The sequence below is a fragment of the Kogia breviceps genome, chromosome X, assembly GCF_026419965.1.
Source record: "Kogia breviceps isolate mKogBre1 chromosome X, mKogBre1 haplotype 1, whole genome shotgun sequence".
In the NCBI taxonomy this organism is placed as follows: Eukaryota; Metazoa; Chordata; class Mammalia; order Artiodactyla; family Physeteridae; genus Kogia; species Kogia breviceps.
The window spans coordinates 54,748,498-54,760,839 of NC_081330.1; positions in this window are offsets into that span (position 1 = coordinate 54,748,498).

Here is a 12,342-nt window from a genome sequence, read left to right on the forward strand (position 1 = left end):
GCTCACTCAGTCCAGGAGGAGGGAGGGTTACAGTATGTGGGGCGAGCCTGCAGTGGCAGGGACCGGCAAGACATTGCAACAGCCTGGGGCACACTGTGTGTTCTCCCAAGGAATTGTCCCTAGATCATGGGACCCTCGTAGTGGCAGGCTGCACAGTCTCCTGGGTGGGGAGGTATGGATAGTGACCTGTGCTTGCACACAGGCTTCTTGGTGGCTGCAGCAGCAGCGTTAGCATTTCATGCCCATCTCTGGTGTCTGTGCTGATAGCTGCAGCTGGCACCCATCTCTGAAGCTTGTTTAGGCAGTGCTCTGAATCTTCTCTTCTCACCTATCCAGAAACTATGGTCTCTTGCCTCTTAGGCAGGTCCAGAGATTTTCCTGGACTCCCTCCCATCTAGCTGTGTTCCACTAGCCCCCTTCAGGCTGTCTTCACACAGCCAAACCCAGTCCTCTCCCTGGGATCTGATCTCTGAAACCTGATCCTCAGCTTCCAGCCCCCACAGCCCCTGGCAGGTGAACAGACCAACGTCTCAGGCTGTTGAGTGCTGGCTGGAAAAGATCCTCTGTGTTGGAATCTCTCCACTTTGCCCTCTGAACCCCTGTTGCTGCACTCTCCTCTGTGGCTCTGAAGCTTCCTCTTGTCCACTCCCCATTTCCGCCAGTGAAGGGGCTTCCTAGTGTGTGGAAACGTTTCCTCCTTCACAGCTCCCTCCCAAAGGTGCAGGTCCCATCCCTATTCTTTTGTCTCTGTTTTTTTTTTCTTTTTTCTTTTGCCCTACCCATGTATGTGGGGAGTTTCTTGCCTTTTGGGAAGTCTTAGGTCTTCTGCCAGTGTTCAGTAGGTGTTCTGTAGGAGTTGTTCCACATGTAGATATATTTTTGATGTATTTGTGAGGAGGAAGGTGATCTTCACTTCTTACTCCTCTGCCATCTTGAAGGTCCTCCTCCTTCTTTCTTTATATGCCCAAGTATTGTTTTGCAAAAATCAATTGAGTACATTTGTGTGAGTCTATTTCTTGTCTCTGTATTCTGTTTATTCATCCTTTCTGTCCTTTGGTTTATACCATACTTTTTTAAGTTTTGTAACTATATAGTAAATCTTGAAATTGGTTAATTTTAAGGAACTATACTAGAAGACTCACCTCCTCTAGTATAGTTTTTGACAAAGGCCTTATCCTAGTTTCCATGCTTTTCCACATAAATTTTATAATTATTTTGTAAATAAATAGAAACAAAAAATTTTCTTGGATTCTGTTATGATTAGTGTTAAATCTGTAAACCAATAATTTACATGTAAAACCACACTGAGACTCCCATATTATGGACATAGAGCATCTCCATCAATTTGATTTCTTTGATGTGTGTTTTATGGTGTTTTGCATACAGATTCTATAGAATAAATATTATATTGCTGATATATAGGAAATTTTTTATTGAAGTATGGTTGATTTGCAATCTTGTGCCAATCTCCACTGTACAGCAAAATGACTCAGTTTTACACATATATACATTCTTTTTTTAATATTCTTTTCCATTATGGTTTATCTCAGGAGATTAGATATAGTTCCCTGCATTTTACAGCAGGACCTTGTTGTTTATCCATTCTAAATGTAATAGTTTGCATCTACCAACCCCAATTTCCCAGTCCATCCCCCTGCCTCCCCCACTCCCCGTTAGCAATGACACATCTGATTGTTAGGTCTGTGAGTCTGTTTCTCTTTGGTAGATAGGTTCATTTGTGCCATATTTTAGATTCCACATATAAGCGATATCATATGGTATTTTTCTTTCTCTTTCTGGCTTACTTCACTTAGTATGATAATCTCTAGTTGCAACCATGTTGCTGCAAATGGCATTATTTTGTTCTTTTTATGGCTGAGTAATATTCCATTGTATATGTGTACCATATCTTTATCCATTCATCTGTTGATTGACATTTAGGTAGTTTCCATGTTTTGACTATTATGATTAGTGCATCTATAAACATTGAGATGCTTGTATCTTTTTGAATTATTGTTTTGCTGGGTATATGCCCAGAAGAGGGATTGCTGGACTATATGATAATTATATTTTTAGTTTTCTGAGGAACCTCCATACTGTTTTCCATAGTGGCTTTACCAACTTACATTCCCACCAACAGTGTAGGAGGGTTCCCTTTTCTCCACACCCTCTCCAACACTTGTTATCTGTAGACTTTTAATTATGGCTATTCTAACTAGTGTGAGGTGGTACCTCATTGTAGTTTTGATTTGCGTTTCTCTGATAATTAATGATGTTAACCACCTTTTCATGTGCCTATTGATCATCTGTATGTCTTCTTTGGAGAAATGTCTATTAAGGTCTTCTGCCCATTTTTCAATTGGGTTGTCTTTTGTTGTTGTTTTTGAGTTTTATGAGCTGTTTGTATACTTTGGAGATTAAGCCCTTGTCTGTCACATCATATGCAAATATTTTCTCCCATTCCATACTCAAAATGGCTTAAAGACTTAAACATAAGACATGACAACTTAAAACTCTGAGAAGTGTGCATAGGCAAAACATTCTCTGACATAAATCATACCAATGCTTTCTTAGGTCAGTCTCCCAAGGCAATAGAAATAAAACCAAAAATAAACAAATGGGACCTAATCAAACTTACAAGCTTTTGAACATCATAGGAAATTGTATTTTATTGCTGATATATAGGAGAGCAATTAATTTTTATTTATTGGCATTGTGTACTGCAGTCTTATTATTTACTTATTTTTTTAAAATTTATTTATTTATTTATATTTGGCTGTGTTGGGTCTTTGTTTCTGTGCGAGGGCTTCCTCCAGTTGTGGCAGGCGGGGGCCACTCTTCATCGCGGTGCGCAGGCCTCTCACTATCGCAGCCTCTCCCATTGCGGAGCACAGGCTCCAGACGCGCAGGCTCAGTAATTATGGCTCATGGGCCTAGTTGCTCCACGGCATGTGGGATCTTCCCAGACCGGGGCTCGAACCCGCGTCCCCTGCATTGGCAGGCGGATTCTCAACCACTGCACCACCAGGGAAGCCCTATTTACTTATTTTTTAAAACTTTATATTTTATATTGGAGTACAGCCAATTAACATTCTTGTGATAGTTTCAGGTGCACCGCAAAGCAACTCAGTCATACATATACATGTATCCATTCTCCCCCAAACTCCCCTCCCATCCAGGCTGCAATAACATTGAACAGAATTCCCTTTGCTATACAGTAGGTCCTTGTTGGTTATCCATTTTAAATATAGCAGTGTGTTCATGTCAATCCCAAACTCCCTAACTATGCCTTTCCTCCACCCTTCCCCCCTGGTAACCTTAAATTTGTTCTTTAAGTCTGTGAGCCTGTTTCTCTTTTGTAAATAAGTTCATTTGTATCATTTTTAGATTCTGCATACAAGCAATATCATACCATATTTCTCATTCTCTGTCTGTCTTACTTCACTCAGTATGACAATCTCTAGGTCCATCCATGTTGCTGCAAATGGCATTATTTCATTCTTATTAATGGCTGAGTAATATTCCATTGTATATACGTACCACAACTTCTCCATTCTTCTGTCTATGGACATTTAGGTTGGTTCCATGTCTTGACTATTGCAAACAGTACTGCAATGAACATTGGGGTGCATGTGTCTTTTTGAATTATGGTTTTCACCAGACATATGCCCAAGAGTGGGATTGCAGGGTCATATGGTAGCTCAATTTTTAGATTTTCAAGGAACCTCCATAGTGTTTTCCATAGTGGCTGTACCAATTAACATTCCCACCAACAGTTTAGAAGGGTTCCCTTCTCTCCACATCCTCTCCAGCATTTATTGTTTGTGGATTTTTTGATGATAGCCATTCCGACTGGTGTAAGGTGATATCTCATTGCAATTTTGATTTACATTTCTCTAATAATTAGTGATGTTGAGCATCTTTTCATGTGCCTCTTGGCCATCTGTATGTCTTCTTTAGAGAAATGTCTATTTAGGTCGTCTACCTATTTTTGATTGTGTTGTTTGTATTTGTATTGATGATATTAAGCCACATGAGCTGTTTGTGAATTTTGGAGACTAATCCCTTGTCAATCATATAATTTACAAATATTTTTTCCCAATATGTGGGTTGTCTTTTCATTTTGTTTATGGTTTCCTTTCCTGTGCAAAAGCTTTTGAGTTTAATTATGTCCTAATTGTTTATTTTTGTTTTTATTTCATTACTCTGGGAGACAGATCACAAAAATATTTCTGTGATTTATTTCAGAGAGTGTTCTGCCTAGGTTTTCATCTAGGAGTTTTACAGTGTCTGGTTTTACATTTAAGTCTTTAATCCATTTTATGTTTATTTTTGTGTATAGTGTTACAGAATGATCTAATTTCTTTTTTTTTTTTTTTGAATATAGCTGTCCAGTTTTCACAGCAAAATATTTTGAAGAGACTGTCTTTCCAACATTGTATAGTCTTGCCTCCTTTGTTGTAAATTAATTGACCATAGGTGACTGGTTTTATTTCTGAGCTTTCTATCCTGTTCCATTGATCTATATTTCTATTTTTTTCCAGTCACATAGTGTTTTGATGACTATAGCTATGTAGTATAGTCTGAAGTCAGGGAGTCTGATTCCTCCACTTCCATTTTTCATTCTCAAGATTGCTTTGGCTGTTTGGGGCCTTTTGTGTCTCCATACAAATTTTAAGAATTGTTTGTTCTAGTTCTAAAAATGTGATTGGTAATTTGATAAGGATTGCATTAAATCTGTAGATTACCTTGGGTCATATAATCATTTTCACCATATTGATTCTTCCAATCCAGGAGCATGGTATACCTTTCCACCTGTTTGTGTCGTTTTTGATTTCTTTCTTCAGCATCTTATAGTTTTCAGAGTACAGGTCTTTTGTCTCCTTAGGTAGGTTTATTCCTAGGTATTTTATTCTCTTTGATGCAATGGTAAATGGGACTGTTTCCTTGATTTCTCTTTCTGATCTTTCATTTTGGTGTATAGAAAAGCAACAGATTTATCTGTATTAATTTTCATAGCCTGCAATTTTACCAAATTCATTGATGAGTTCCAAAAATTTTCTGGTAACATCTTTAGAATTGTCTATGTATATCATGTCACCTTCAAACAGTGACAGTTTAACTTCTTCTTTTCCAATTTTCCAATTTGGATTCCTTTTATTTCTTTTTCTTCTCTGATTGCCATAGCTAGGACTTCCAAAACTATGTTGAATAAAATTGGTGACAATGGACATCCTTGTCTTGTTCCTGATCATAGAGAAAATGTTTTCAGCTTTTCACCATTGAGTATGATGTTAGCTGTAGTTTTGTCATATATGACCTTTATATGTTGAGGTATGTTCCCTCTATGCTCACTTTCTGGAGAGTTTTTATCATAAAAGAGTGCTGAATTTTGTCAAAAGCTTTTTCTGCATCTATTAATTCAAAGAGAATTTTGGAGATTTCTTGAGGGTTTTTGACCTTTTCAAGCATGTCTGTTGTAAATTAGGACAATATTTTTGTCTTGTCTTATAGCTAGAACTTCCTGTATAATGTTCAATATGAGGAGTGAGAGTAATCACTCTTTCCTTGTTGTCAATATTACCGTTAAAGCATTCACTGTCTCACTCTCTCATCTATGATGTGAGCTGTACATTTTTCTAAGATAGCCTTTATTGAATTAAACAGTTGACTTTGGTATTTGTCTTGTAATTTTTTATGAAATGTCAGACATTTTGTGTAGAAATCTAGAGATTGAGATAAAATCAATTTACTCCTGGGGATAGATATTCCTCATCATTTGTCATTTCATCTTTGTGGGATTTTAGTTAACCTAGTCAGGTACTTACTGTATTTATATTTTGTTCTTGCTATCAGTGCCCCCTAGTTTTAAATTTGTCCAGGAACCTTATGTCATTGCCTTGTTTTTAGTGAACTTGTTAATTCCTGGAAAGTATTCCTCAGTATCAATGCTCCACAGTCATCTTTTGGTAGTGCCCATATACCTATGCCACAGAGTGTCTCTATTCACATGTTTGCTCATTCCTTCAGTAATAGAATAATATTGCTTGTTAGTCAGCTATGCTTGTGTTGGGAGTAAGGAAGGCTTTTCTCTGCTGTACTGGTCCCACCTCAGTGTTACTCTGGCATTGTTTTCCTCGGACTACAAGTAGGGCTTTCCTGTGTTTATGTATTTCTTTCTGTTGCAGCTAAACTCTGCTTGTATCTGTGCCTAGTCTTGGGCAGGATTTCCTAATGGAAGTAGACCTCAATTTAGCCTTGATATAAGATTTTTTAAACCAAAATAGTTTACTGTCTTACTCCCAAGGTTAGAGAGCATTCCTTCTACTTTTATGTCTCTATTACTTTGCCTTGAGCATGATAACTGTTTCTACTGTCCTTGTCTTACTCCAACTCACCCCAATGCATTGTTAGGATTTTGCTTCATACAAAAAAAATATCTTGGGGAGTCTTGGTATTTCATGTTGATTCTTCTACAACCACTGTTCACCTGTCAAATGCAGACTGTCTCATGAAAAGTGATTGAATTTCCTTAAAAAAGAGTTTTAAGAGAGTTAACACCCCTTCTGCCTAAGTTATTCAGCCATTCTAGTCTATTCTGTTAGCTCACACATGGAATTTTACAGTTCATAAATTAAGTTAGCCTATTTATTCTTATTTGCTTGTATGGTGGCCAGTGCTTCCTACTCTCAAGCTCCTCTGCAAGTGAGACAATTGATGTTCCCATTATTTGTCGGGGAGTCTTTATTATTTTTCTGTTTATTTTTCATTTTTTTTTAAATTTAAGTTTATTCAGATAACTTTTGGGGTTTTTTCTCTGTCGTGTTTTGTTGTCAGGCTGCTAATGTTATTTGAAGCTTTCTACTATGTGCCTCCTTTCTCCTCAGAGGTGTCTTGATGTCTTCACTTTTCAACAGTCTTAAAGCTTTATTTTAAAACAGTGAGGTAGTATTAAAAAGACAGACCAACAGCCCAAAAAAACAAAATAAAAGAGCTCAAGAAATAGTCACACATATGAGAAAATTGATAAACGAAATACAAGAAATAGCATATTAATAGCATATATTATATTATTTTACTGATTATGGAATAATTACTTATCCTAATAGTACAAAAATTAAAGAGGTTCTATACATACAAATCAATTTTTAATCTATTAAAAACTTGTGGAACATGAACACATGAACATTAATATATATATATTCATGTATATGAATATAAAAGATTATAGTTTTGAGCTTAAGTCTCTAAAATAGGCACAAAAATATTTAATCATAGGCTGATAAACTCAAATTTATTAAAATAATTTCTCAATATTTTATATAGGTAAAGTAAATACATTAAATGTACTTGAATTTACTAAATTAATTAATTTTATTATTAAAATTTATTCAATTTATTAATTAATTAAAGTGTACTAAAGTCATGCTTTTCTTACATTTTTGAACAACAATAATAATAACAAATGTATCCTACTAAACAGTGACCTTGAACACTAAACCAGTGAGTAGTATCCCATAAATTTGCATGTTAAGTTTGGGGAAGGGGAAGAAGGGTCGGGACAAATTTTGAAAGGGAATATCTGTCTCATGGGCATAAGTCTTATGAATGGAATTTCATGCTTATAACTGCATTAAATGAGTGTTATTCAAATAACAATATAAGAAGTGAGACATCAGAAATTATGGAGTAAGAAATTTGAAAATCAGCTCTTCCACAAAATCAATGAATGTACTGGAAAAAAAAAAGTATAAAAATCAACTTTTTTTTAGAATTCTGGAAATTTACCAATGACTTGCAAAAGTCTAAGGACACTATATTCAATTATACTCTATTATTAATTAATTAATTAGTATCAAATTTTCTCTCAATAAAACCATCAGTTATGAGATAAAATTTTCAAAATTACAACTTAGAAGTTAATTTTTATAGTTCTATCACTACTATCTAAATTATAGTATATTTGCTGACAGAGCAATAAAATAAATTTGGTTTTGTTTCTTGCAAGTTATTACAGAACAATTTTAAATTGTTTTAGTAAACATTTGAAAATAATGTGCTTTGTGGTTCTATTTTATCCACAAGAGTATTGGTAAACAGTTATATAGAGGCCATTCCAAAAGTTATATAATATAAATTACATTGCAGCAAATCACCAACCCAACAATGAGGAGCAAATTTCAGATTATCAGTGCCTTTGTAATAAAATTTTATATTTAGTTAATTAATATATTGTTTATTTATAATCCTTATTCTTTTTTCTTGTGGTGTTATTATACTTTATATTGTTTGTCTTTCTGTGTAGAACTACACTCATGTATCTTTTCAAGTTATCAAATGCTTCAGTAGTAAGCTCAGTTTTTCTCTTTCTTTGTTTCTGAATTTTACATTCTTTTTTTCTTATCATTGTTTTAGTTTATATAACAAGACCATACAATAAGAACATGAGCAAAAGTGTACATGCATTGCATTATATTTTAAAAATTATCTCATAATAGTATAATCTGAGACTTCTACATCTGATTAACATGGAGCAACAGAGACAGGATATACTTTGTAACTTAAAATAACCAAAAACGAAGATACAGAAGATGATTTACAAGATACTTTACTTCAGGCATTAAAAGACAGTGATTCGAGAGTTGGGAGGCAAATGATGTAAGCCCTATAATCACCCTAGTGTCCCACCTTAAGAAAATTTCTAAGCCATGGCTCAGGGGTGGAGAACCAGTGAGAATCCTAGTGGACTCACAGTGAGGAGAGGAGAGGGAGTAAAGATAGTGGGGAGACCATGAGAGCTAGATTTTTCAGAATCATGTAGCAGAGGAGAATTACCTACAGAGAGAATTCTGGATATCTATAGGTGGTCCCACTGCAAATATTTCATAAGAGTGGTGATCAGTGCAGATGTATGAGGAAACTAATCAATGTCAAGTAAAGAACTTTTGTCTTGTGTTCATACAGAAATAAGACCTGTGCCAATTCCCACCAGCCACTGAAGAAAAGTGCTTAAGTTACGACTAGACTAATGTTTGACCATACAACTGGAAATCATAGCTTAGCTGAGTTGTCACATACAATTTGACCATCACTGTCCATCCCTTGTCAACTGAGCACCCATACACATCTCTTTAAACTCTACTTAATCTCCAAATATAATGACAATGTCACACTTCCACTTAACATGATACAATTGTCTTGTGTACAACTGAAAATGCACTAACCCTTTCTTCAAAAAAAGATTCAGAGTTCTTGGGTGATGTTCACTCTTCTTGATATTTTCTAACTTAAATACTATGATGCAATCTTAATAATACTTAAATATCATAATGGAAAGTTAATACATCTTATATCAATATATCTTATATAAGAGAGGGAAAGATATTAATTAAATGCACAAGCACATTCATAAATATAAAGAACATAAGGAAGAAATGCTCAGAACCATTACAGTCCTTTGTTTTACAACTGGTCATTTGGTCATAGCTGTTATCTTAAACTACTTTATTTCACAATCCATTCCATATACCCTTTGCCTTCATCAGCAGCATGACCATAGCTCTGTTTCTCTACTGGGAAAGGGGACATGGTGAGCTTTTCTCAACTATTTCACTTTGATAGTCACTGAGGAAACAAACTGGGCCTTAGTTTAAGTGATCCATGATGCAGCCCTGCCTTCCTTTCCTGACTTGTATCCACAGATGGGTGAATCTATCCACTGGATTATTAAAATCCTCCTCTGCTGAGGTCACCTTCTGGTGAGAATTCCTATGGGACACAAATATTTTCATGATTTTTGCCCAATCAGAGACAAATATGGGCATACCTCTCTTTCCCAGACATTACCATTTTTCTAATCATATTCCTTGAAATTCCCTGATCATTCAGCCTATCCACTGACCACAGTCCAATAGCTTATATGCAATCACATATCTGACCATATTTCCTTCCAAGCAAAATAAACAACCAGGTGCACTGCTTAGAGTTCTGCCCATGTGAGGATTTCCCTTCATCATTGTTCTTTAAGGACATCTCAGAAAGGGACTGTATTGTTGCAGCTGTCCACTTTTGGATGATACATGCACATCACTCAGAACCATCTGTAAACTAGGCCTAAGATTTCTCTCCCTCAGTCAATTGATCATAGGAACTCCCAGTGAAGACATAGATATGTGATGGGAGAGAGAAAGTAATGTAGCAAGAATGGAGACTATGGGAATTTGGGCCACTTCATGTAACAATATGCTTTCAGGTCCTGTGATTGCTACTTCTCTTTAATGATGGAATGTTTCTGTGCACACCTAAATTCAAGGCTTAGTAAGTCAAACAAAACAAGGTCATGAAGGATAGCTTAGGTTGCATGGTAACTTCTTGGCCCATGGTTCAATATTCAGTCTTTACTAAGGTCAATTAGCAAATCAAATGGTTTCTCAGGTGGTGCTAAGACCATTCAATTGGACCTGCTCCGTTTCCGACCTGGGCCGGTTCACCCCTCCTTAGGCAACCTGGTGGTCCCCCGCTCCCGGGAGGTCACCATATTGATGCCAAACTTAGTGCGGACACCCGATCGGCATAGCGCACTACAGCCCAGAACTCCTGAGCTCAAGCGATCCTCCTGCCTCAGCCTCCCGAGTAGCTGGGACTACAGGCACGCGCCACCACGCCCGGCAAGACCATTCAATTGGGAAGAATACTATTTTCAACAAATAGTGCTAGAAAAAAATGGATATCCATATGCAAAATAATGAATTTGGACCCTTGCCTTTCAACATACACAAAAACTAACTAAAAACGTATCAGAGACCTAAATATAAGTAATAACACTATAAAAATCTTACCAGAAACATAGAGGTAATTCTTTATGACCTATTTGGCAATAGATTCTTAGAACTAAAAGCACAAGAAACAAAAGGAAATAAAATAGATTAACTGGGTTTCATCAAACTTGAAAATTTCTATGCTTCAAAGAACACTATCAGTAAAGTGAAAAGAAAGCTTACAAAATGGGAAAAATATTTTCAGGTCATATATCTGATAAGGTACAGTAAGTCCTCTACATACAAACCTTAAAGTTGCAAACTTTCAAAGATACGAATGTGTGCTCATGTGTCCAATCATGTAAGTTAGTTCATGTGTCTGGTGTACATTGTCACATGCATGCATCCTATACCAGTGGTTGTGTTTTTGTGTACTTTACTGTACATTACTGTATAGAGTACAGTAGTACAGTATCATTATTTCAAGCCCAGGATGTCATCTATGACAAGAAAAAGAGAGCTACTCCCCAGATATCACTAGATCATTTTTTCAAGAAGGTAGATAGAATTGAATCCAGCAAGAAACCAGAACCTGTGCCATCAACCCCAGGCATGAGCGAAATTACAGCTTGCCCTCCATCTCCTATTGCTGATGATCCTTCAGCTCTATTATCTCCCACCTCCTCTCCCTCCTCCAATCAGTAACTCTTTTTGCCTGTTCACTCTATGCTAGCACCTGTATGCCAGCTGTTGTATTGTACTACTGTACTTTGCAAGGTACTGTACTATACGATTTAAAATGTTGTCTTTATTTTTTGTGTTTACTTGTTATGTATTATTTGTGTGAAAAGTATTATAAACCTATTACTGTACAGTACTATATAGCCGATTGTGTTAGTTGGGTACCTAGGCTAAATTTGTTGGACTTATGAACAAATTGGACTTCCACATGCACTCTTGGAATGGAACACTTTCGTATATAGGGGACTTACTGTATTTGCATCTAAAATGTATAAAGAACTTTTATAACTAAATAACAAAAAGAGAACAAAATTTTTAAAAGGACAAAAAATCTGAATAGATATTTCTCCAAAGATATACAAATGGCCAATAAAATTTAGTCATCAGGTAAATGCAAATATAAACCACAATGAGTCAAAAACCTTAACAGACACACATCACTAAAGAAGATATATAGATGGCCTATAAACATGAAAAGATGCTCCACATCATACATCATAAAGGAAATGAAAATTAAAATTACACACCTATTAGTAGAGACAAAACGCAGAACACTTACAACACCAAATAGTGGTAAGGATGTGAAACAACAGGAAGTCTCATTTATTGCTGGTGGAAATGAAAAATAGTAGAGCCACTTTAGAAGACAGTTAGGCAGTTTCTTACAAAACTAAACATACTTGTGCAAAACTAAACATAGTCTTCTGTGCAATCCAGAAATTGAGCTCCTTAGTATGTACCCAAAGTAGTTGAAAATATGTTTATGCAAAAATCTGTACACAGCTGTTTATACCAGCTTTATTCATAATTGTCAAAACTTGGAAGCAACCGAGATGCTCTTCTG